Genomic DNA, 23,723 nt, shown 5'->3' on the forward strand with positions numbered 1-23,723 from the left:
TCCATTGTGCAAATGTACCACATTTTCTGTATCCATTCCTCTGTTGAAGGACATGTGGGTTCCTTCCATCTTCTGATTATTATAAATAAGGCTGCTACGAACATAGTGGAGCACGTGTCCTTGTTATATGTTGGAAAATCTTTGGGAATATTCCCAGTAGTGGTAGAGCTGGGTACTAGGGTAGTCCTATGTCCAATTTTCTGAAGAACCACCAGACTGATTTCCAAAGTGGTTGTACCAGCTTGTAATCCCACCAACACTGGAGCGGTGTTCCTTTCTCCATATCCTTGCCAGTATATACTGTCACCTGAGTTTTTGATCTTAGCCTGACTGGTGTAAGATTGTATTTCAGGGTTGTTTTGATTTGCATTTCCTTGATGACTAAGAATGTTGAATGTTTCTTTAAGTACTTGTCAGGTATTTGGTATTCCTTAGTTGGGAATTCTTTGTTTAGTTCTGTATCTGATTTTTAATAGGACTATTTGAGTCTCTGGAGTCTAACTTCTTCAGTTCTTTGTATATAATAGGTATTAGCCCTCTATCGAATATAGGAATGGTAAAGACCTTTTCTCAATCTATTGTTTACCGATTTGTCCTGAGAATTGTCCAAACTAATTTTCATTATCAGTGTGTCAATCTTTATGCACCTTTATCAGTGCATAAAGATTTCTTTTTCTCTATATCTTCTCCAACACTGTTGTCAGATTTATTGATTATACCCATGAAGACTTGGTTGAAATGGTGTTTCAAGTTAGTTTTAATGTGAATTTTCCATATGGCAAGAAATAATAAACACTATAAAATAAGTTTGTTTCTTATTTGTTTAGTTTTAACTTTATATTCAGTTTGTATGCTTACTTTTTATTTGGCAGTTTTGTTTGTCTGTTCTTAATTTCTGTAATTATTTGTAAATTCTGGACATCAGTGCCTTGTCTTAAGTGTATTCTTTACAGAATTTTCTTCATTCTATTGGCTGTCATTGAACTCTACTGAGTGTTTTCTTTGGAGCACATTAGCTTTTTATTTTGAAGTAGTGCCATCTCTTGATATTTGGGGTTAGTTGATGTGTTATTTATTTGTTATTAAGGAAGCTTTTGAAAGACATACTGTTCCCTTTAAAATTTCAGTGTTCATCATGGCTTAATGTGCTTGGCCAAGGGAGTGGCACTTTTGGGAGGTGTGACCTTGTTGGAATAAGTGTGTTACTGTGTGTGTGGGGGGTTTAAGACCCTATCCTAAATGCCTGGAAATAAGTAATCTGCTATCAGCGTTCAGATGACGATGTAGAACTCTCAGTTCCTCCTGCATCTTTCCTGCCTGCCGCCTGGAGGCTGACATTCTCTTGCCTTGATGATAATGGACTGAACCTCTGAATTTGTAAGCCAGCCCCAATTAAATGTTGTCCTTATAAGACTTGCCTTGGTCATGGTGTCTGTTAACAGGGATAAAACCCTAACTAAGACAGAAGTTGGTACCAGGGACTGGGGTATTGCTATGATAGGTCTGAATATGTTTTATTTAGAATAATGTGGATTTGAGGACTTTGGATTTGGAAAACAGTGAAATGCTTTAAATGGGGCTTAATGGGCCACCCTAGGAGGACTATGAATAATTTCTTTACTGAGGGGGATTTGAATTGTGCAGACCTGGCCCAGGAGTTTTCAGCGGAAAATTTCAATATGTAGCCTAGAGACTGTTTTTGTGGTATTTTGGTGAAGAATGTGACTACTTTTGCCCTTGTCTGAAGAGTCTGTCTGAGGATAAGGTGAGGAGACTCAGATTAGTTGCATTGACAAAGAAAGTCTGAAAAAAATTCCCAAAAGATCATAAGTAGATCCCAGACATTGGATAGTAAGAGTTTGAGTTTGCTTTTGATTGTGACTGTGCCCTGATAATTTTCCCTCTTTAAGGAAGAAGATTTGAGTAGAGCCTAAAGTTAAAAGACTTTGACTTGTAAAAAGAGTGAATTTTAAAAGATATTGGATATTTTAAAGAGATTGAAATTTTAACATGTAAGAATTTTTAAATTCTGGAACTTTAAAGTTATTTAGATCTTGAGGATAAGAAAGGAAGGGTTGAGGCTTAATAGTGATGTGTTTGTGTCAAGTTGACAAGGGATCAATCCTACTGGCTGGTTTTGTGCGTTAACTAGACACAAGCTGGAGTTATCACAGAGAAAAGAGCCTCCGTTGAAGGAAAGCCTCCAAAGATTCAGCTGTAAGGTATTTTCTCAATTAGTGAGTGAGACTGGGAGAGCCCATTGTAGGTGGTGCCATCCCTGAGCTGCCAGTCCTGCCTTTCATAAGAAAGGATCATGAGCCAGGGGAAGCAAGCCGGTAAATAGCATCCATCCATGGCTTCTGCACCAACTCCTGCTTCCTAACCTGCTGAGTTCTAGTTCTGACTTCCTTTGGTGAGGAAGAGCAATTTGGAAAGCAATAGCTGAATAAACCCTTTCCTCCCCAGCTTGTTTTTCAGTCATGGTATTTTGTGCAGGAATAGAAACCCTGACTAACGCACTCTAAATCAACTTAGGCAAAGCTTATATAAACTTTATTTTTCCCATTTTGTTGAAAAGAGATTATTTTCTCCCATAATATATTTTAATTTTGTTTTTCCCTCCCTATAATGTTCCTAGTTTCTCCCAATTTTGACTCTCCAGATCTACTCCCTTTCGTTTTCCATATCATAAAAAATTAGCAGGCTTCTAAGACGTGATAATAAAATACAACAGAAAAGCATAACAAGACAAAAAACCTGTCACATTGAAGACAGACAGGGCAACAAACAAAACAAAAGAAAACGAAAGAAGAACAGTCCAAGGAAAGACACAAGAATCAGACTTCTACTCACTCGCACGCTCGGGAATCCCATAAAAGCCCCAAACTGGAAGCCATAATATACACGGAGGACCTGATGCAGACCTTTGCAGGTCCTGTGTATGGAGCCTTCGTCTCTCGGAGTTTATATAAGCTTTGCCTAAGTTGATTTAGAGGGCCTTGTTTTCTTGATGTCCTCCATTCCCTCTGGCTCATACACTTTTTCCACTTCCCAGAGACCCCTAGCAGACATTGTCTAGGGAGAAAAAGAAAGGAAGAAAAACCTTGAGGGACTCAGCCTTAAATAGGATGTCTCTATCGAAACTCTGCCCTCAGAGTTCAGGAGTTTCAGTTTTTAAATGAAGGTCTATGAACAATTTTGAGATGATTTTCATACAAGGTGATTTGTGTACATCTAATATAATTCTTCAGTAGGTAGAGTCCAGTTTTACTAGCACCATTTGTTGAATGGGCTAACCTTTGCCCAAAGCATGTTATCTTCGTCTCCATTGTCAAAAATTGAACTGTGATAGTTTTGCCACTTTACTTCCTTACAGGTCCTCTTTTCTATTCTATTGGCCTACCTGTCTGTTTTTATTAAAATACCAATGTATCTTCATCACTGCAGTTTTATTATATAATTTGTTTTGGGTATTGCCATCCAAGAAGCAGTGTTCATTTTCAGTGGGATTGCTTAGGCTATCTCTGGTCTTCGATGAGTTCATATATAATGTGCTTTTTAACCTTTGAAAAAATAACATCAGAATTATGAAATGTGTTACTTTCATCAATTTTAATTAATTTTTTAGCGTAATCATTTTCACAATGTAACTTTTGCCAATACAAGAACATGGGATATCTTTCCATTATCTAGTATGTTCTGTGTTTTCATTTTACATTTGTCTTTGAGTTTTCTTTTTTTTTATTATTAACTTGAGTATTTCTTATTTACATTTCGAATGTTATTCCCTTTCCCGGTTTCCGGACAAACATCCCCCTAATCCCTCCCCCTCCCTTTCTTTATGGGTGTCCCCCTCCTCCCCCTCCCCCCTTACCGCCCTCCCCCAACAATCATGTTCACTGGGGGTTCAGTCTTAGCAGGACCCAGGGCTTCCCCTTCCACTGGTGATCTTACTAGGATATTCATTGCTACCTATGAGGTCAGAGTCCAGGGTCAGTCCATGTATAGTCTTTAGGTAGTGGCTTAGTCCCTGGAAGCTCTAGTTGCTTGGCATTGTTGTTCATAAGGGGTCTCGAGGCCCTTCTAGCTCTTCCAGTTCTTTCTCTGATTCCTTCAACGGGGGTCCCCTTCTCAGTTCAGTGGTTTGCTGCTGGCATTCGCCTCTGTATTTGCTGTATTCTGGCTGTGTCTCTCAGGAGAGATCTACATCCGGCTCCTGTCGGCCTGCACTTCTTTGCTTCATCCATCTTGTCTAATTGGGTGGCTGTATATGTATGGGCCACATGTGGGGCAGGCTCTGAATGGGTGTTCCTTCTGTCTCTGTTTTAATCTTTGCCTCTCTAAAAGGTCATTCACGTTTTTGCTTTGGAATTGAATACTTTCCCAATTTCTCTGAATGTAGGTTGCTAGCATAAATTAAGACATAATATAATATTTTTCCATCAACTTTACCATGTTTATTATAACCAAGAGTTTTGTAGTTACTAGGATTTTTAAATAAAATTCATGTTGTTGTCAAAAATGACAGTTCTAACAACCCCACCCAATTTTAAGGACTTTTGTGTTTTTCTCTATTTCTATAGCTAAAAATTCAAGCACTATATAGAATCAGAGAAAAGGGAGTGGCTATCGTTGTTTTATTCCTAATTGGAGGTAATTGTTTCAATGTTTCTCCTCTTAAGTAATGTCATATATAGATTTTTTTGCTATAAAACCTTCATTATTTTGGTCGATGTTTCATTGATTTATAAAGTCTCTATAACTTTTATAATGAAAACACATTGAATACTGGTAAACACCATTTCATTGTCAATTGAAATAATGTTGTGGTTTCTGTCCTGGAGTGTCTTTATGGGGTATATTATAACAATTTATACCTTGAACCAATCTTGCTTTTTGGGATGAAGCTCAATAGGTCATATGTATAATTTTAATGTGTTCCTGAATTTGGTTTTGAGTATTTTGTTAAGAATTTTTGTAAGCACGTTCATCAATTAATCAGTCTTTAGACTTTCTTTTTATTCTTGTAGTGTCTTTGTCTAGTTTCGGTATGTAAACAATTCTTTTTTGCCAGTTGTCCTTCACTTTGTATTTTATAAGACTAATAAAAAATAATATAAAGTCCTTGAAAGTTTGTTAGAATTCCACAATGAATCCTATTGTATTTTATTTGAAGGAAGGATTTAAATAATGTTTTCAAGTCCATTGCTGGTATAGGGTCTGTTGAAGTTATTTATATATTCAGGACTTCACTTTGGTAGATTATATGCATTTTGAAGTCTTTTATTTATGCTAGGTTATTCAACTTTTCAAAGCACATATTCTCATAATAGTTTCTAATGGATACTTTATACTTCATTGGAGTCAGTTGTAGTACAACCTTTGGATCTCTGATTTTATTAATTTGTATGTTCTCCATCATTTTTCTGTCAGATTGGCAAAGGGTATGTTAATGTAATTAAGCTTTTTCAGAACACAATTCTTCATTTGTTTGATTTTATGTATTGTCCTTTTAATCTCTACTTAATTAGCTTTCCCCCTAATCTTTATTATTCCTTATGATATTTCATGATTAGGGTGGCTGCTTCTTTTTCTTCAAGAGCCTTGAGGTATACCATTACATTATTTATTTGATATCTCTAAGATTGTTTTATATGAACATGTATCACTATAAATTTTTCTCTATTAAGAACTAAAAACTATTATAAATTTTGCAATTATAAGGACGGACATAGAATGTATATTTATAAGTGAATATACAGAATCTCAGAAGAAAAAATGTATATATTCTTCATCTATGGGACATATCAGATAGCCAAACTTATATTCACATATGTGTATGTGTATAGTTTATGATGCATATGTGTATGTTTTGTGTATATGTCTATGATGTGTATGTGTGCATATATGTATGTGTGCATATATGTGTATGGAGATGAACAAGGGATATAGTATAATGTAGAAAACAAGAATTGCTAAATATTAGTAAATAAATGAATTTAATCATAGGCATGTGTTGTGGAAAAGGGTATAAAGCTAACTCTTTTTCTAAATCTAATTCTGTCATTTTATTTTTATTTTTGTTGGGAGATAAGCACACAAAATATACTTGGTGGAGACAGTGTAATCCAATGTGAATTCTACAATTTGAAAATGGCTATGACTGTATCAAAATTTGGTGCAATCTATTAACATTTGGTATGGTTAATATTGCTCTGTGATTATAAGTTTATTTACTAGTATCTTAATAAAGTTTATGAAAATACAAAAGATGTAAAATCAAAGGAAGGATAGAAAAATATATAATATGAATAAAAATATATATAATATATAAGATGAAGAAAAATTTACATACCTTAAATACTAATCCAACTAGACTCAAATAATTACATTAATTAACATGATCTAAATAAAACAATTGAATGGTTTTTGTGACTGTAAATACAAATATCAGTCTTAACATTTAGTTAAGTTTTGCTGATATCAAATCGTTTCATTTACAGATATCCTTCATACTTTTCTCTTTCCTTAAAAATAAGGATGTTATAGGGTTGGGGATTTAGCTCAGTGGTAGAGTGCTTGCCTAGCAAGCGTAAGGCCCTGGGTTCGGTCCCCAGCTCCGAAAAAAAAAAAAGAAAAAAAAAATAAGGATGTTATAACAGCATATGGATGACTATTATGAATGAACTAATGCTCCCTTAGATAGGAATTATATTATCACACAGAAAACATGATTATTGAGCCAATAGAATACTTCCATGGCCTGAGTCTAAGAGTTTGAACCATAATCTGTTAAAATACATATTTGGGAATTTTAAATATATAACTGCTGAGGGACCTGTTCTCATTGCTGAAATTAATAGGAAGTACCACAACACATTCTGCAGCTCCCTTGTTTCTTCTGCCATGTGAGGATGCAGCCGGCACCTTATTCGTCCTTATGACGTATCTCCACAGCAGCAAAACGTTGTAGAAGATAGATCTCTTGACTGTATTTCAAGTTTGTATGTGCCCTGGGTTTGTCCTTTCAAATCACTTGAACTATGAACAGTAAATATCTGTTCTTTACAAGTCATAATAAATTTGTAAATAAAAATTAATATATTAAGAAATATATTTAGACGTCATGTACAAGAAGAGTAATAATAATGTAGAACCCACACAGAATCCTAGTACACAGGAGACTGAGGGATAAGAATCACGAGTTTCATCCCAGTTCAGCATATATAATGAAATTTTGGATAGCAGGGGTCATTTATGTTATTTCTTGGACAATAAATAATTGAATGTGTAAGCTTCTAAAAACAGACTTTTTTTGTTAATTTAACCACTAAAAACAATATTGAAATCATGCAGAAATGTCAGGTTCCTATTGGGGTGTTCTTTTCTATGCACAATATAAAGACTGTCATATTATGCAAATGCTGATTTCTTTACCTGCAGAGGTCTGGTTATAGGCCAGGCATTGGGAGTATCAGCTTTATGAAGCATCTCTTACCTCAGTTTGGAAACATTGTTCACTATCAACTTCTGATTGGTTAAATAAAGATCTGAACTGCCAATAGATAAGGCAAGAGAAGAGAGGCAGGACTTCTAGGAAAAAATAGAGACTCTGGGAAGGAATATCAAATATAAGGAGTCATCAGAGGTAGAGGAAGAAGGGAGTACCAGGACTAGAGACTAGAGACTGAGAGGTAAAGACCTATTTGGAGGGACATAGGCCAGGACACGTTAGGTACTATCAGGTTAGAAGAGCTGAGAATCTGTCCAGCTTTAGTGCCAAAGTTAATAATAAATATAAAATGTCTCCGTGTCACTATTCTGGAGCTGGCCATCTGAAAGAAAGTCCCATTTTACTTTGCACCCATTGTGGTAGGCACAAATTCAAGTTTAGAACAAATTGTGGTATTTAGGCTAAAAGTCCCATGTAGAAAGCAAATGAGCAGGAGATGTTTCCCTGGCAGCTGCACATTGCATATATCTTGGACTGCTGAATGGCTGAGGTTAGCCTGTGCTATTCAGTGGGAGACTTGTCAGCACTGGAGCCTCAAAGCAGGTCGCCTTTAAGAACCCTTGCAGAGCATATGAGCCTGGAATTTCACCTACTGACAGGTGGCAAAAATCAAGGAGACAGAGCCCCTATTGCAGCCAAAGGCAAGCACTTCACTTCCCAGAGCCATACACTTCTCTAAGAATGGTGGTAGTTGAGACTTGGCGTATAGAGAGATAAATACGGTTACAGGTCCAGAATTGGGCAAAGGACTGGACTAACTCAAATGGGACAGAGCCAGCATCCAGCTCTATGTGCTGAATGGGCCACAGAAAAGCCCTACATCTATGCAGAATCATGACAGAGAAGACAAGCTATTGAAAGGCACACAGCTTGTTGGAACCAACCCTTCCTGTAGGGTCTGTACCAGATATCTTAGAACCTGGCCCTCAATTAAAACAACTAATATCATGGAACTATGAGGCTTCAGCTACACAGCAACAAAATAGTAGTTGAGGCATTGGTATTTTTAAGGACCATTTACTGGGTGAAGGACCACATTCTGAAATAAGAGTACAGATTACAATTGAAGATCCCATCTTAGAGCAATATTGTACAGTAGTCTTAAATGCTTGAGACAAAGTTGAAAACCAAGGACAATCTGAATCATTTACAAGGATATACCAGATATCAAATGAATGTCTCACTGACATTTTCCAAAGAATACAACTCTAAATAGAGCAACACTAGATCCAAATTTTAATTTGATCTTTAGCTTTAGAAAAGGCTAATGCTGAATGCATTAAAGGCTATTAGGCCTCACCTATACATGAATGGATTGAAACTACAGCAGGTATTGAATGTAATTCTCACAATTCATTTGTGGTTGAAAAATTATAAAAGGTATACAAATTCAAAATGCTCATTCCTGTAGCTACGAAATATCAGGCCATTTCCTACAGGACTAAGGGCAAACAGTTCCTTTTTTTTTTTTTTTTTTTTTTTTTTTTTATTTTTCAGAGCTGGGGACCGAACCCAGGGCCTTCCGCTTGCTAGGCAAGTGCTCTACCGCTGAGCTAAATCCCCAACCCCCTGAATTTTTTTTCTTTTTTTTTTTTTTTATTTTTCAGAGCTGGAGGGCAAACAGTTCCTAAGGGAAAACTTTTCTCTAATAGTAATTCAGGGAAAAAGCTTCCTGTGAAATGTAGACAATGTGGAAGGAAGAAACATAAAGCATCTTCCTGAATATAGGTCACCCAAAGATATTTGAAGTGATTCCTAATGTCAAACAATTAACTAAGGGGCCTCCCTCAAAGCACAACAAATAACATCATGAGTCATTCATCTCCTTTCAACCAAATAAAATCTGTTATGGAAAGCAACCAGAAAAATTAAAGCCTGATAGGACAAAAAGTGCTGCTCAAAACTTGAATAAATCACTTAATAGAGATAGATCAGTTCCTGTGAATAAAGCCAGACATTCTAAAGTTATAAAAAATTGATAAGAAACCAAAAATTAAAAATTATATTTAGATGGAATTGATACAGAAGCAGATGTGACAATAATTTCACAAGATTCCTGCTATTCAGCTTGGCCATTTCAAAGGGTATCTACATAGACCTAGGAATTGGGACACTGTCTCATGTAAAGTCTAAAATCGAAATCCAAATAAGAAAATTAAATTTGTAAGTGGCTAATATAGCCATAGACTTATGGGGAAGAGATCTATTGCATCAGTCTGAAGCACAGATTAGCAATCTTCCAACTTCAGAGACAGGCTGTAAAAGAGATGTTACTTATAAATAAAGTTTAAAATGTTATCAAAAGGAGCTACAGACTCTACAGCTCTTCACAAACAGGATGCCACGGAGGCTGACTCTTCAACTCTACATGGGGGAGCCACAACTGATAGAACAGCAACTGCCCTACTACTAAAATGGTTGACTGAGAAGCCTGTTGAATATATCAGTGGCCTTTGAAAAAAGAAAAGTTAGAGGTAATAGAGCAGCTAGTCCAAGAGGAGCTGGTGGCTCCATATATAGAAGAATTCATAAGACCCTGGGATCCTCCTATATCTATTATTTTTTAAAAAAATCTAGAAATTAGTAAATGTTAAGAGATTGAAGAACAATCAGCCTATGTATTCCCTACAACCTGGAATTGCCTTAAATTCTTTAATACCTAAAGCATGGCCTGTTATACTAATCAATTTAAAAGATTGCTTTTTTTTACCATCCCTTTGCATGAGCAAGATAGAGAAAACTTTGCTTTCACAATGCCTACTTAACCTGTAAAATGGTACAGTTAGAGGACCTTGCTACAAGAATGTTAAACAGTCCTGCCTTGTGCCAATATTTGCTACAACAACCATTAGAAATAATTCACAAACACTTTCTACAATCTATAATTTATCATTTCATGGATGATATCTTGCTGATTCACATGGAGATAACTTAGAAAAATATGTGAAGAAATAAAAAAATATATTGTCTTGTTGGGGATTACAAATTGCTCCTGAAAAAAATACAATAATGAGATTCTGTGAATTACTTATGATAAAAAAAAAGATCTACAGAAAATTAAACCAAAGAAAGTACAAATCAGGAGAGGTCAATTATAAACTCAAAGTCTTCCAAAATTTGTTGCAAGATATTAACTGGCTACGATCTGTAATTCAATTGACTACTCAAGAGCTATGTAATTTATTACAAACTGTACAAGGTGATAAGAATTTAAATAGTCCAAGAAAATTATCAGCTGATGTTGAGAGAAAATTGTCTCTGCTACATAAGAAATTACAGGATGCACATGTGAATCCTTTGGATCCAATGCTTGACTGTGTTTCAGTTATCTTTCCCTCTACTCACATTCCTATAAACATTCTTATGCAGAGGGAAGATAATATATTGCAATAGGCATTTTAATACACAAATAGAATAAAAATTAAAGTCCTATGTAGAAAAGGTTTCTGAATTGTTTCTGAAAGTAAAAATAAGATTTCATCAATTAGCAGTAATAGACCCAGCTGAAATTGTAGTAACTTTAATTACTAGTAAAATTACCTCTTAATAGAAAAAAAACTGAACATTGGCAAAAAATTTGCATGAACTTGGGGGCAGAAATTAATTATCCCAAAACAAGTGACTTCAGTTCATAAAAAACTAACTGGATTATTCCTCATATGGTAAAAGAGACACTAATTTCTAGAACCCCTACATTCTACACAGATGTAAATATATCAGGAAAAGCAAGTTGTATGAGAGGCAAATAAAAAAGTGACTCAAAACACTTTTGACAAAGTTCAAAACCATTAAAGCTGAATATATATTCTGACTTTGAATATACAGAAAGAGTTGTTTTGCATGTAGAAACCACTTTACTTATTCCGGATGATTCACTATCTATTAAATTGCAAGCAATTAGAAACGGAAGTCATCCATTGCGTATAAAATATATCAAATCCCATATCCATCTGCCAGGCACTCTGATCCAAGATAATGATGAAGTTGATCAGCTATTAAGAGTAAATGTGCCAGAAACCTCAGAATTTCATATGAAACCTCATGTTGTTTCCTTAAATATTTGCGTTGAGGACTACTTCAAAGCAGCCAGCTAAGATGGGTCAGCCTCACAGTGTGTTCCACCTAGGACTTTTATTTTGCTGTGTACTTGTCCAACACATATAGACTGGACAACAAATGAAGCAACTACCTCTCCCCGGACATGGTCAATATCCCAATTTTCTTAGGATATTGAACAGATGCCATTATCCTCAGATAGTACGAATGAATTTTAAAAGAATGATGTCCCACTCCCTAGAGGTGGGGTGTTTGGTTTTTTTTAGAAGATAAGGGAGGAAATATGAATGATAGGGTAAAGGGTTAGATTATAAAATCTACTTTTAGATTAGAAAGCACCAACAAGTCAAAAGTATACATTGGTATAGATTTTTGAATATTGATATAAATTTAAGGTTGTATTTTGTTACAACATACTATAAGCATATACATATATATATGAATACATATGAGCATGTATGTCTTACCTCTTGTATAAGGTGTTAGACAAATGCACCTCATTTAAATATGTAATTTAAAATACTATTACTATTACAAACTGTTTAGGATAATTAAGAAATGAAAGTTAGTAGTCAATTAAACTTCAGGTCTTGTTAGTTGCTAGTTTAGTTATTCACAGAAATAAGCCTTGTTCAGCCTCCTGAAGGTATTTTAAAAGTAAACAGATAGTAAATAGGTTAAAAAAATAACAACATTGTCTATTCAGATTTACTGATATAGATAGATAGATGTTCTTCAAACATTTCAGAGTTCTACAGAATATGACATTTAAGATGTAACGATAACCATAGGATTTTCATGACAATGAGACTGTGAGCTTCTGGCAGCACTCCTACACTACTGCAAGGAAGATGTGAGCATCAAAGAACCCTCTTATAGAGCTAGCTTTAAATGTTGCAAAGCAAACCACCAGACAAAATTTTTCACTTGCCTCAACTGCTGACAGCATGTTGTCCAAACTGTGGACTAGCAGGACTTGGAGGATATCAACAAGTGCTTCCAAGTGGATTTTAGGCTAGTCTTTCATAATTCCTGCTTTGTAGATAAGTCTGTTATCTATTATATTCTGGACAAGTGGGCTGAAAAGATGAATGGTCGAATATTGCAGAAGACACTTAGATGACTATCCAAGCAGCCAGAAGTCATTCTCATTCCTAATGTTTTGAAGCTGCTTATTCTACACCTCATTTTTACTCAGATAATATTTATCTTTCTCAAGACTCTGATTGGATTGAAGATTAGATAATTAGAGTCTAACAATTCTCCTTGTTACCAAATTCAGAAAAGGAACTCATAAAAATTCAAAGTTTATAAGATCAATAGATCCTAAATGTCTAAGTTGTTTAGGATTTAAGAAAATCTTTTACTGTCTAAAAGGATGTTTTTTTGTTTGAAAAATGTAAGTTATGAAAGTTAGAGGATATAGAAGCTTAAATAATCCTTAAAACTTACTTAGGTACAAAATTTGGATGCAGCAAGATAAGATAGAAAATGTAGTACTTTCTCCAAGGTTACCAAATGCAAGTAGACTAAACATTACCAGATTTTATGTAGTGGATGTTAGAGAAAGAGCCTCTTGTTGTACTGAAAGGAGTGAGGGTGTAAGGGTGATCTTTTAAAGACTGTGTTTCTATTACTCAAATAATGACTTCTGTACCAACACATATCTAATTATAGTCTTGCCGTTGGCCTCCAGCCTCAGTGTTTTGTAAACATCGTTCTCCATCATTCTGATTGATTAAATAAAGAGCTGAATCCCTAATAACTGAGGCAAAAGAGGAAAGCCAGCACTTCAAAGACAGATAGGGACTCTGGGAAGTAATCTCAGGTTCAAGGAGTCAGTCAGCAGACTGACAGAGAGGAAGAAGCAAGTGCTGGGACTAGTGACTGAGAATTAACAGGATATAGGCTGTGGCAGTATTGGCAGGTGAAAATTTGCCCACCTATAGTTTCAAAGCTTGGAATGAATATAAAATGTCTTCAAGTCATTGATTGAGAGCTGGCAGACACAAAGAAATTCAAGTTTTATGTTCTGTTCTGTTTATTGATGATTTTATGAAAAAGATTTCTTCTTTGATCAATCAAGATTAGCATCTGGATTACTTTGGTGTTCTTTCAGAGCCCTTGTCTCACAACTTATATGAAGTTATCTTATACCTGGATCTTAGAGTTGTGTTTAGTAAGCTACTGCTCTAAGAGCAGCATTACCTATACACACAGGGTATCTTCCTTCAACTTTTTGTTTTCTATTGTTTTTGTTTTTAGTTAGCTTATAAACTAATAAGTTTCCATATGACACTATTTGTAAACAGTTTGTTTTGCTTCACCCCTTCATCTTCCCCTGTACTATCCCCATTAATGATTTTCTACCCTCAGTGTTCTCCTTCAATTTAACTTACCTAATAAATTTCTTGTTCAAAATATTCTGAATGTCATCAGTCTTGTAGTTGAATCACATCAGTCTGGTGTCTATTAAATGAAAAATAGTACCTTTTTATCGTTTGTCAATTTATTACAAACTATGAAAGAGCATTTATATGATTTTTCTGTATATGAACACACATTTTAGTTGTAATATCTATGTTATTTTATATTTTGAGGAACATGTAACTTCTTAAGTATATGCTAAGAATCACATTTTATTTGCTCCCTATCTTCATAGATTCTCAAGATTGAAATAGAAGTCAGCAAAAATTTACAAAACTGAGTAATTTGAGTATTATATCAAAAATAAAACCACATTGGTATGTACTTGCCCCTTTGTCTTCTATAATTAATAGTATCTAGTAGAAGTATGCTGCTATAAAATACAGTCATCAATTCTTAAAAATTACATTTTTATTCAGGTAGAAATTCAAGTTTTTTAATTATAAGTGATCATTTCCAGATCTTAGCATTTTAAACATGGTTAAAAATTAAGTACAGATGAATGAGTGGTTAATTTAAATAATAAAAGTGAACAGAATTCTAAACTATCTTTGGGACACATAATTTGATCTAAAGTATATCATAATATCTTTATCATTATGTGCAACAGGTAAAATAAGTTGAAAAAATTGCTAAAAATAGTAAATTTAACTTCTCTTTTAACACATCAGTTCTTTCTAATTTATAAACAAGGACAAGAAATGGATTGCTGCATGAACATATACAAGTATTATTTTTAAAATTCTATGTATAAAATACTTCTCTCCATGTGCTTCTTATAATGTAAAATATATGTATGTATATATATGTATATATATATATATATGTATATATATATATACTTTTTGTATTTCAAACTTCATAGAAAAGGGGCTAGTCACCAAGATGAGCTTGGTGGAGCCCACATGTTGCCTTGTCCTACTCCCATTTCTGATAAAATACCCTGAAAAAGTACAGTTTAAGGGAGAAAGGTTACAGATATTAGTTCTTCATTGTAAAGAATACATGATTATAGGAGGTTGACATGGTTGCTTCCATGAAATGCAGAAATGAATCCATCTGTGATGTGTGCTCAGCTCCCTGTCTTAACTCTTACAGAGTCTAAGACCCCATATCTGAGAATGGTGCTGTGTACTTTCAGTACGTGTCTTTTCTCTTTAATGAATGTGAGTGAGACAATACTGTACAAATATGTATACAAGGCAATCTTTGAAACTTACCTCCCACCCCGCACTCAGAAAGCAAATACAGACAGATCGTTGTGAGTTTGAGGCAAGCAGTGTGGACAAAATGAGTTACAGAACAACAAAGACTGTTTCACAGAGAAATCCTGTTTCCAAAAACAAAACCAAACAATAAATGAATAAAACAACCAAAAACCTTCACTTTTCATTTGATTCTAGGTTGTATCAATAGAAAAATAAAACTAAACATCATTCTTTTTCTAAAAGTCAACATGAAAACCTATTTAAAACTAATATTAAACTGACCTAGTAGGGTCCAAAGTTGTACCAACACCCATATGTGATTATGCAGAGGCCTCCTTTATAAAATTCCACTCTCTACTTCTGTTTTATTCTCTTTTGGTTCCTTCCTTTCTTCCTCCCTCCCTTCCTTCCTTCTTTCCTTTCTCTCTTGTTTAGATCATACCACCTTTAAAAAACCTATTATCTAGTCTGCTGGTACTAAAATCCTTTTGTTCTTTTTTTGTATGCTGTCTGTGTTTTTTTTTTTTTTTTGCTTATGGTTCACTATATTGTAAACCAGCCATATTTAACTTACAGACACAAAGTAATTTTGCTTGAAACTCAATAAATAAAAGGATATGACCTTGATCTTATGTTTTCATTCATGAAGAACATATATTTCTCTATAACATTAAAATTTTACAAAATGGAGTGCTGAATACTTATATAAACATATTATTTATTTAATATGTACATGAAAATACATGCATTCACACATATGTATATATGCATATGTATATACATACTATACATACAGATATTCAGTGAAATCTACAGAAAGTTGGAATTACTACAAAATTCTTAATTTCTTTTTAAATAGAATTTGGTCCTACCAACTAGTTTGTTCATTCTAGTTTAAGTGTAGATCTAAATCATTTTTGACTAAATGCTGTATTTCTACCCTCACGTTACTGAAGAGTAGGGAAGTTTCCTTTTTTGTAGCTTTAACATTGTGGATATTTTAATAACCTACAGTCAAATATTTATGATTATATTTTACTCAGATTTACCCTATTGGTTGGACTTTCTGGAGTTTTTTGTTTGTTTTATCTTATATTTCATCCTATTAGGGGCCGAAGTGATAATATTTAGCTCCATGAGGAAAATATTTAGAAAGTTTTATACAAATAATAGTATAGAAAAAGTATAGCTTTTCTGGAAATATCTTTTAAATTCTGCAATGTATATTACTTGAATGAAATTACCAAATTTTCTATACTTGCCATTAATTTATTCATATTTTCGAATGTATTAGCGTATTTTTATTTGCTTACTGTTAATTATGTTAGTGGAACTAGTTATGCGCTCAAATTATTGACTTTCTATATTTGTCTTCTTCAAGCTTTGATAGATATAGAACATAGGCTAAGTTTTAAGAGTTTTGAAAAAAACCTCCATGACTGACCTCACAGAAACACAATACTCTAATATGTAAAATTCTAAGCATATCTTGTTCTTTGTCCTTGGTGATACTTTCATAAACACATGGTATTACATGACAAACAGCTTTTGCCCCTATAATTAGTTAATAATAAGATGTTATTAGTTAAGAAAGATTATCTATGTTGCCTAATATAATCAAAATAGATCTTAAAATCAAAGGTGTTGCTCCACTGGGTGAGAATCATTTGAATAATGAGAAGAATGTGACACATGGTGTTACCTTGGAAGATGGAGAAAATCACATGCCATGATCAGACAATGACCTCTAGCAGATGAATGACCCCTATCATCCAGAAGGTAACAGAAACCAAATTAGTATGTAGAGAAAAAATTCCAAGACTCCTAGTGACCTTGAGGGTAATTTTCTCTCCACAACTTGGAGATACCATCTCAGTTTTGTTACTCCTTGAAATATTTTGTATATTTTTTACTTATTCTGTTGAAATTTGAAGTTTTATACACACACACACACACACACACTCACACACACACACATTCTGTCATTCTTTAACAGAAATGTGTAGCATGAAGTATATTTAAAAAGTATACCATGCTACCACCAGCTTTGCACTAGCACACCGGCCAACCTGTTCTCAACCCTGCAAACTCTCTGACTCAGAGCTCTGAAATTGCTTTCTCCTTCCAGCTCTCAATCTCCCATGGCTGGTTATTGCCCTGCATACCCTGTATTTCCAAATCCCGTGGCTAGCTAGGGTGCACCACCCGTGCACATAATGCTTTGCCACTTTACCTGTCTCTGGAACCCAGTTGAGTCACCACATTTAGGAAGACACGATAAATCTTAGTTTATAATCAACAGGTAGAAACTATCATCCTAATTTTGTAAATTATTCTATGTTAGAAATCCTCCAGTGACCGACAGTCTCTGCTTCCTACATTCTGTATGCCCCTCTATCTCCTGCTGTCCAAAGGGCCATTCCTTTCTCCTGCCTCACTCTTACTCTTCCCAACCCTGAAGTCCTGCCTATTCATGCAATGATTGGTGTCCTGTAATGTTATTTATTATGGGAAAATCCTACCACATAAATGCATTGATTTCTTTCACAAAAAAATATAATTTCTGTATTTGTCTTACATAAAAACAAGAATTGTTTAATAAGTGGATTCTTAAATTGTAAGAACTGGTTTAAATAGAGTAATCAAGAATATAAAATCTACATGGGTAGTCCCAAATAAAACTAGAATATATATGGTTAATTAAATTAAAACAGGTTTGAACTTGACTTTAAAATTAATATGGGACAGGGCTGGAGAGATAGAGAAAATTTTAATAACGCTGTTCTTTCAATAGCTCTGATTTGGTTCTCAATATTTATGAGTTTTTTTCACAGTCACATTTCACCCCAGTCTTAAGATACCCAAAGCACTTTATTGGTCTCTATGGGAACCTACAGGCACATAGTACACATGAGGTAATGTAGGCAAACACACATACATAAAACATATTTCTATCTTAAAACACACACACACATACAGAGATAGATAGATAGAGAGAGAGTCACAGATTACACACACACACACACAAACACACACACACAAACACACACATACACACACACACAGACACACATCTCTTTGAGCTGTGATTGAGGTGAAGTTTGACTGGCCCTGTGAGAAATTAGCAAATCATCATCCCTACCCTAGCCCCCCAACACAACTGATTCCCTTCATATCTTAAATGATTTTCTATGTGAGTTACATAGGCAGCCCTGGATTATCTCTACAACCTTACCCAAGAATCAGTAGCAACTCTCCAAAACTGCATGACACAATCCCAGATGAGGCAAGAAGTGCAAAACAGTGAGAGTGCTAAAAATGTATTCCAAAATATTGAAAAGTACTTACATAGATACTTCCAGACATTAGGCCAGAGGAAAATATAACATAATACAGAGCTACAACCAAAGACAAATCTGGAATGACAGCAAATGCCAGAGTCGCAGTTGGAAAAAGATTCAGAGCCACTATTAGAACCTGATCGATGCCCAGATCCAAAGCAGTCATCAGAAATAAAAAAGACAAGGATGTGACTTTCTATCATAGACATTGTCACTGTGGACGAAACACCTAGGAACTGGAATAGAAATGGAAGGGACACTGCAGGTGATGCTGCAATTGCAAGGTCGGCCCTTGTGTAATATCTAGTGTCACAATGTACTAAATCTGTAATATTGAGTTCCTCATGAGAAATCTGGGGATAAATCATAAAACCCTGAATACCAACTTAACACCACCCACACTATAATCTTAATTCCATAAATGAATGCAAGCACGTCCACTAAAAGAGGAAAAGTTAAAGTATGTAAAATTCATTTTTATATATGAAAATTTCACTTTATTCTTTGTTAGTGGTCAGTTTAAAGTTGTCTTATAAGTGCTATAGTCATGATTTGCTGACACAGTTCTCTAACACAAAGCATAGTAATGCGGCTGGTTGATGCCTGCAATGGCCTTTCCTTCTTAAGCAACCCCAATGAGAACTGTTACATTGTCAAGAAGACCTTCAGTGAATTCCTTGGTACCATCTAAGAGGTCAACTGATAGCACTGTACTGCCATGGGCATGGCTGCTTCAGGATCTCTTCCCATTGTCTGTTTTCAATCAGCTCTTGATCCACTTCCCCGGAGGCAGATCCCCTGAAATTGTCAGCTTCTGGAATTTCCATGCCTGGGAAGAGCATATGCTCATCGCTACCAAGCCGTCTGATTTGGTCTTCAGGTCAGTGGCTGAAGTCGTCTGAATGATGCCCAGGTCTCCTTTAGCAATGACATACCTGACTATGGTTCCTGCCTTTTGGGCAATAGAATATACATGTAGAGGCTAACAGCCACATCAACACAGTGTGGCTGGAAGCCATGGTAAACTTGCCACCCAGCATACTCAAGGTCCTGCGTGCAAAACTCAAGCCTGACATCCCCTAGTGCAGTCCGGCCTGGTGGCTCGCTGTCCCAGAACTGGGTAAACACCTTTATAATGAAATTTTCATACACTCAAGGAAGAAGCTGAGTATACTGACAAAATATTTTCTCATAACTTTGGAATTGAAGAATTAAGACTGTGGAATAGTTATCCTTCCTAAAGAAAATTAAAAATTCAATGCAATTCCATCTAAATTCCAGTGCCACTCTTTAAAGAACTAGAACAAAAGACAGGTTAAATTCATTTGAAACACAAATGCTTCCTGAACTGAAATAAACTGGATGTTTGAAAGTATATCAAGAGAGCCATTTAAATATCACCACTATGTTTACTAGCAGAAAGGTATACATATGGAACAATGGAATAGAAAAGAAAACACAAAAATTATAGTAATGCAGATAAAGCTACCATAGCTTTAACGAAATTTACAGAAACATTCACTGGATAAAATCATACAAAATGGTTTTGTGAAAACTCTTTATGTACTTGTGGAAGTAGGAAACTAGGCACTTATATCCACTTGTATAACAAACAAAAAACAGCCATGAAAACTTTCAAAGGATTCAAAAGCCTTAATGCAAAATCTGAAGCAAAAACATGAAGAGGAAAACATTCATAATATAGATAAGAATGGGTATGGATTTTCTAAATGGGAATTTGTTCACTTGGAAACTGTTCATTGATAAGTAGGACGTAAGGAATTAAAATATTTGAGTAGTGTAAAGGACACTGCTAAGTAAAGCAAAAGCATACTATTTAGCATCTAAACGTTTAGCAAAGAAGTATTGTGTATAATGTGCAAAGAACTCAAGAAAGCAACCAAAAACCCAACCACTCAGTCAATAAATAAGTTTATATTCAGCTGGAAAGTAAAAAAAAAATTCATAAAATTTGTGGGGCAATGGAAGTAACTTGAAAATGTTTTGAAACTCAATTTACTCTTAAGCCTAAGCAAACCCCGACCCAGTTATGTTCTCTCTCAGATACATATTCTAGGTCAAAGTTCTAGATACTTTTTTTAAGTTGTAAATAATGTCTTTAAATGTAATGAGATTTATGAATTTGCCACAAGGTGGAGGAATCAGAGAAGGGGATAGAACACCTGTGATATTAAAGACATTAAAGAAATAAAATTGGAACTATACTGGATACAGTCAACTACCTTTGTAGTGTCAAAGAGGGTTTTATATCCTGCTGGGGAACAAAGGATATTGACAGTCATACACATGTATGGATTCTGCACACAGTAATATTAACATGCCAGGCATATGTGTTCACTATGCAATGATCAAAGATGCTGACTATAGGGGTAATAAAATATTGACTGAAATTAATGCCCACTTAACTGAACGAGAATCATTCCTGATACTGTTAACTTCTTCAGGAGGCCATGGTCCTGGGGAGACGGGGGTTACAGATATTTGCTGAGTGGATATGTTGTTTAACTGGCAACAAATTCTGTTTAGGCCCATATATTAGCTCTTCCAGTCTTAATACCAGGAATGTCTTTATAGCATAAGGTCAGGGAAGGCAGAAAACCACATGTCTAACATAAGAGATGAGATGAAGTGATTTTTGCTCGTCTGTCCTTAAGGGAACAGCTATATCACTTACTCAGAACGTACTCAGCATGTATTGTGGCCTAGAAGAATGAAAGAACATAAGAGACATAAGAATAAAGAACAAGAAAAAAGCTGTCATTTACACATGGAATATTTATTATACTTACGAATTCATAGTAGCTGTTGCTACCCGTACAATACCTCAACAAAATACAACTGTCAGTAATTCTTTACGAAAGAATGAACAAATCTAGTAAGGTTCTACCCTTCCTGAGGAGTTAGGAAAGAGTAATAATTGCTTAGGGAGGGATAGTAATATTCCTTATTATTATAGCCAGTGGCATACAACCCTTGTTCAAATAAATAACCTTGCTCATGCAACCATCACTAAATTAAGTGGGTCAAACACAAGGAGTAAAGATTTATAAATGATATGAGAGTGGAAAAGTGGTCTCAGAGGAGTGTTTACAGCAGCAGAAATAGAAATAGGCAAGAAGAAGATAATGGGGTAAATATAAGAAAGGTGTTGTGTGTGTGTGTGTGTGTGTGTGTGTGTGTGTGTGTGTTTTCCTTATTTTAGTTTCACTCATGCTGAATTTTTTTTCATGGGTTTTCTTTGGTGTACTTAACCTGGTTGGGTCAGAGTTTTCCTTCTACTATGCTGTGTTGGGCTGGAATTGTGAATAAATATTTTTGAAATGTGGTTTTGTTATGGAGTATCTTGCTTTCTACCTCTGTGGTGGTTTAGAATTTTGTCTGAGCTGAATCTGTGGTCTCCTAGAGAGAGCAAGACATATGCCCAGAACCTTCTAGCCTTTGCAATCTCTGTAGAGAATTTGTGTGTAATTCTGATATGTCTGCCTTTATATGTGACTTGGCATTTTTCTTTACAGCTTTTAATATTCTCTGTTCTGTATATTCAGTGTTTTGATTATTATGTGATGAGAGAATTTTTTCTAGTCCAGTCTATTTGGTGTTTTTATGCTTCTTGTGTGTTTATAGGCATATCTTTCCTTAGGTTTAGAAGTGTTACTTTTATAATTTTGTTGAAAATAGTTTCTAGAATTTTGAGCTGGGAATCTTCTGCTTCTTCTTATTATTCTGAAGTTTGGTCTTTTCGTGGATTCCAAGATTTCCTGGATGTATTGTGTCAGGAACATTTGAGATCAACATTTTCTTTAGCCAATGCATCAATTTTTTCTATAGCACACCTACACCTGGGATTCTCTCTCCCATCTCTTGCATTCTGTAGCTAACACTACTGTCTGTAACTCCTGTTATCTTATGTGCTTTTTTTTCATCTCTAAGATTCCCTCTGCTTGTGTTTCCTTTATTGCTTTTATATTTGTTTTCAGGTTTGAAACAGTTTTATTCATTTCCTTTAACTTTCTGATTGTATTTTCCTGTATTTTTGTAAGGGATTTATTCCTTTCCTCTATAAAGGCCTCTCATGCTATATTGCCCTGGCTGTTGTGCTCTTATGCTGGCCGTTGGCCATCCAAGTTTGTAGTTACTACAGGTTCAGGTGCTGATTTCTGAGTTTATCTTTTAGGATGGTATTTGTTGGATTTTTTATCCCTTTGCTTCTAGTCTCTCTTGGTCTTCTGACTTTAGTGGCCTGCAGTTCTGGTGATGAGTTCTGGTCCAGGAAGAGGTCTTCATTGGGAGTTTTGTTGGTAGAATTTCCTCTAAGGTACCTATTACCAGTGCGATCTTGTAACCCTCAAGCCTTCATTGTCTCCTGCAAAGCCGTCAGAGTTGTGGTGCAGGAAACGGAGCACAGAGTGTAAGATGTAGTTTATTGCCACAGGTACCTTCACGGTGACAGGAAGCTACGGGACATTCACAGTGAATGCATGTTTTGTTTTTCCCTACTTTTGCTCTTAGAGCTACCACTCATATAAGGTAAAGTTTAAAAACTATAAGTTTTGTGGCTGACAAAATACTGAAAATAAGTGAAAAGATTTAGAAAATCAGAAAGCTTTTCTTTATATTAGACAAGAAATGACAATTTCACACAAATGAAACAAGGAAATTTTAGTTTGATAAGGAGTCGGAAATTGGCCTTTATCCCTGATGCCCTGACAAGTTATTCACTCAAAGTATTATGTTAGTAGGGAGTTGAGTGAGAGCATAAAAACAATAACTGTTATAAGGTAATGCCCTAGAAGAATTAAAATTGTCACAGTGAATAGAGGGTATCGTGGGGTCAGAGTCTAAGAGCAATTGTTTATGTAGACACATATCTTTAGTTACTCTAAGTCCCTTTCAGAGAGTAATGGTCACTGTTTATCCTTCCTCTTTCCTAGGCACAAAGAAATCTCTCATTTGTGGCGTGCAGATAAGATTCTGTGAAGAAATCACTTTTATTTTTAATTTTGACTATGAAAACTGGTACAACACAAGCCGTAAGTCACGTCATGGGAATGCACTAGTTTAAATGAGAATGTTCCTTACAGAATCAGATATTGAAATACTTGGATAATTAGTTCATGGTTTTTATTATAAATGTTTAAGTCTTTTTGGAGAAAGTAT

Source organism: Rattus norvegicus, chromosome 6 (assembly GCF_036323735.1).
Source record: "Rattus norvegicus strain BN/NHsdMcwi chromosome 6, GRCr8, whole genome shotgun sequence".
NCBI classification, from domain to species: Eukaryota; Metazoa; Chordata; class Mammalia; order Rodentia; family Muridae; genus Rattus; species Rattus norvegicus.